Source organism: Rosa rugosa, chromosome 1, assembly GCF_958449725.1.
Source record: "Rosa rugosa chromosome 1, drRosRugo1.1, whole genome shotgun sequence".
NCBI lineage: Eukaryota > Viridiplantae > Streptophyta > Magnoliopsida > Rosales > Rosaceae > Rosa > Rosa rugosa.
The window spans coordinates 59,176,958-59,181,345 of NC_084820.1; the positions used below are offsets into that span (position 1 = coordinate 59,176,958).

The 4,388-nt window shown below is 39.6% G+C and overlaps 1 pseudogene; it reads right to left on the reverse strand.

Annotated features, from left to right (window-relative positions):
- Positions 1-1,688: 1,688 nt before the first annotated feature.
- Positions 1,689-3,556, reverse strand: LOC133743112 (WAT1-related protein At5g07050-like; annotated as a pseudogene).
- Between the last annotated feature and the right edge of the window lie 832 nt (positions 3,557-4,388).

Sequence of the window (4,388 nt, forward strand, 5' to 3'; positions counted from 1 at the left end):
AGAACGGAGAGCGTTTGCTCTGTTTTTGTGTTTTTCGGACGAGAGAGAGAGAGAATGATTTCGGACAAGAGAGAGAGAGAATGATTTCGGACAAGAGAGAGTTATGTTCTGTTTCTTCAATTATGCTCTGGTGTGGTCAATGACAGAAGCTGGGGCATAACAAATTATGGGTAATCATGAAAGCTAAAGCATTACAATCATGAAAAGTAAAGCACCGGTAATCATGTTTTGCTTTGATTAAAAATCACGGTTATTACATATATCCACCTACTATATACATCCACTAGAATATATATAAAAACATCCTCATTTTTCAAATTTAAGAATGTCCGCTCTTGATCCTCCTAAACCCTAAAATACTTGTTACTCCTCAAACTTTGCCCTGAAAAACAGTTTAGTCCCTCGACTTTTAAATTAAACTGGATAGTCCTTATTCTTTGCAAATCTCACACAACAGGTCCAAAATGACATTTATACCCCTCACTTCCTTTTTTTTATATATATTTTTATTTTTCTCTCTTTTTTATTTTATTTTACGTTTTAATTAATTCTTTTTTTTTTTTCCTTTTTATCTGTTCTTCTTCTTCCTTCTTTAAGCTCTCTCTTCTCCAGAAACCTCCCTCCATCTCCTCTGCAACCTTCCCCGCTTTGTTATATGATATGCCAAATTCAGAGCTGCCAATTTTTTTTTTATTTTCTCTCTTCTTCTTCCACCTCTTCTTCTTCTAGCACCAGCAGCAACATTTACCGAAATGTGGCCATTTCTTCAGATCCCCAAATTTGAAAAACTCAAAACCTCCTCTCCCTGCTTTTGCAAAATCAAGCTCACCAACTCCCCCCACCAGTTCTTCGTCGTCCCTCTCATCGTCGACCACGACGCCGCCCGCTCCCACTCCCACTCCCTCAACGCCTGCTTCAACCTCACCAAACCCAAAATCGAAACCCTAGCCTCTCCATCTCAATCTACACCACCAGCTGCGGCGCCACCTGCAGCCTCAACTCCGCCAAGCTCCTGGGCCGGCGCCATCTCGATCTACTGATAATGTTCTTGAGCTTTTCTAGGCTCCGAAGCCGACATAGCTTCCTGGGTCTTAGCATTTGGGGTGGTGGTGTCGTCGGGGTGGCGGATCCATTTTGGGGATCGAGTGGGGCATTAGATGCGGATCCGGTTTGGGTGTTAGGATTTCTGGTTGGGATTCGGTGGAACAGAAGAGGCAGAGGAGGGTGAGAGATTAGGGGTTTGAGTGGTGGGTTATGAGTAGAGCTCGGTGGAGGCAGGTTGGTCCGAAATAGGATCGAAGCTGGCTGGTCGGAGCTGGAATTGGAATCGGAGCATTTGTTTACTTGTCATGGAGGCCATGGCCGAGAATCCCCAATCCTGAGAGAGAGAGAGAGAGAGAGAGAGAGAGAGAGAGAGAGAGAGAGAGAGAGAGAGAGAGAGAGAGAGAGAGAGAGAGAGAGAAGAGATAAAAAGGAAAAAAAAAAAGAATGAATTAAAACGTAAAATAAAATATAAAAAAAGGAAGTGAGGGGTATAAATGTCATTTTGGACCTGTTGTGTGAGATTTGCAAAGAATAAGGACTATCCAGTTTAATTTAAAAGTCGAGGGACTAAACTGTTTTTCAGGGCAAAGTTTGAGGAGTAACAAGTATTTAGTCCTATATATATATAACCTATATTATGCATTCATTAGATTACAACTTCAATAGTGAGATTCATTTTCTTCTTTACTTTTGTAAATTGATGTCAATAGCTTGCTGAGATATACCATGATCCATTGACTTCTTCTCCTTCTCTTTTTTCTTTCCCCAAAGAGTTGCATACAGACCAAGAACTATCAAGATAGCTCCCAAAACACTGAAAACATTTAAAATTCATAAGGTAAAGTAATTGAATAATACCTTATTCATTCTGCAATCCAACCAAGCCAACAATCATACCTTCCCGAGTATATAGCTTCTCCTAAAATGAGTAGTCCCATTATAGCTACAACAACGGTAGCTAGTGGTCTAAAAGCTGCCGTGAAAACTGGGCCTTTTGTTTTTACTACTAAGGTCTGAACATAAAATGTGATTCCGAACATCACAATTCCCTGTAAATATTTCACCTCATCAAATTACTTTTCATAAACAAACATCATAGGCCTTAGACAGTTGAAGACGTGTCACGTGTGATCGAGTTCTTACACTATACATAGGAGCAAGAAGTGTGTTCCATGATAACTTCCAAGAAGATGCTTTGTGATCTAGAATTGCTGCCATGATTGTTGAGAGCAGTGTCCCAGATAAGCAGGTCAATGATGTAAGAGTGATTGGTGCTGGATACATTTTAATTGTTGATGTCTGCATGCGTAGGAGTATTTGTAAGTAACTGTACGTTATTCTTAGAAAAAGTTGTTCATATATGATATAGTATTGTTTGTGATCAAAGCAGTACCTGTAAGATATAGGATGCTGCAACTGAACTATATGAAACAATAAGGACAAGGGAGCCCTTGATCCATTCTGCGTGTGTAGATGATTTTGAGGTACCTGCACTTTGATAGGAGCTTTTGGTGTGCATTGTAATTACAGCAACGCCCTTGTAGAGGGTCATGAGTGTTGCACCAGCAAAGGCAGCAAGAGTTCCTCCAATCTTGGCTTGGGTACCAGGCTTGGAAATATCAAACTGTTCCATCCTGAACATGCACATCATAATGCAAAGAGTTTAAGTTACATGGACCGTGTTTATTTGATTGTTTTGTTGACCACAGACTAGAAGTATACTATTACCTGCACAAAACAGCTAAGATGAAGGTAATCGATGGAATCATGTTGGCCATGGCAGATGTAAAAGCTGGTGAAGTGTATTCCAATCCCATGAAGTACAGTGTACTTCCTACACTCTGAAATTCACAAGCTTATGAAGTTAATTCAAATTTGCATTTTGTTTTAATTTTTTATTTTTATGCATTTTTCAAAACTTCATGAGTGTGGCCTGACTCATGAAGGGTTTCCTCTACTCACCTCAGCAGACCTAAGAAAAAGACATTTCGCAAGATCTGAACATTGATTTTGCTCTCATTTTTCCTGCCATGAGAAGTACAAGCAAACTTCATAAGTTTTTCTCAGAGTTGTTACTTATGATGAAGATGTCAGCATGAATTTCTAACACTGTTTGGGACTTTAGACTCAATCTTAACGGCCAAGAATTCCAAGAAGAATGAAAAAATAAACCTCTCAAAGAGAAATGCAAAAAGAGCAGTTGCTAGAGTTCCAAAAGCATGTCCATAAACCACAAGCACATAACGGCTCATGCCTTTGTCTAGAGCCACTTTGGAGACAATATTGAACCCCGCAAAGCATATATTAGAAAATATACAGAGGATGTAGGGTTTTGATTCTTCGATTACTCTATCCCACTTACGGCTTCCTTTAACTCTCTCTTCTTGCTCTTCCATCTGCATTACTTTTTGCATATTGTTTCCAACCTCACTTCCTTTCTTTTTATATCGACTTGGGAGTAGTTTGGGATGCAAATGATCTAACTAGTGCATTATATATAGTTCTTTCTCTCTAGCTTCTACATATCTCACATCTTACTCTGATTCCACTTCATTTGAAAGAAGGCAAGTGCTGGTTTACTACGACTCTATGTTATAGTCACCTCAACCGCTTTCTTTTGTCAATAATGGCCTCTCAATTATTATCATATGAATCGTGTCTACCATAAACACCCACTCAGTTGATTCTTTAAAGTGTAGCATAACATTATTTCCATATCCAGAGTATCAGTAAGTGCATGCTCCTATTCACTGCTTTGGAGTTTGTAAGAGCAAGTTCACCCGTTGGGTCACCAGGTCACCCACTATTCACTGCTTTTTAGTGTTAATTTCACCCTCTAGGTCACGAGCACAGTGTATTTCGTGCCCTGGGTCACCCTGTACAGTGTTCTGGGTCACCATGGTGACCTGCACAGTGTATTTCGTGACCCAGAGAATGAAAATATACACTAAAAAGCAGTGAATAGTATGTGACCCGGTGACCCAACGGGTGAACTTGCTCCTAGTGATCGAATACTAGTGAGCTAAGCAGGTTGAAGTCCCAACTTGTCGCTCAATGAGACAAAACTTTCCTTTTCTAAACCCTTCCTTTTCTTTTATCGCATTGTCAGAGTGACCAATTGAGTTTTCCCCAATTTCGGTTACGATAGCTTATTTCTTTTCGTTGCTTTTGTAGGGAGGTTTGGTTTGGTCCCCCTCCTATGTTCCTTTTTTTCTTCTTACTCTTTTATTAAATTAAAAAAAAAAAAAAAAAAAAGATGTCTGCCTATTGCAACTGTGAGGATACATAAGATGTAGAAATTAAGCCAGCTTGTAATGTTTCACGAACAACAAGACCATCAATGT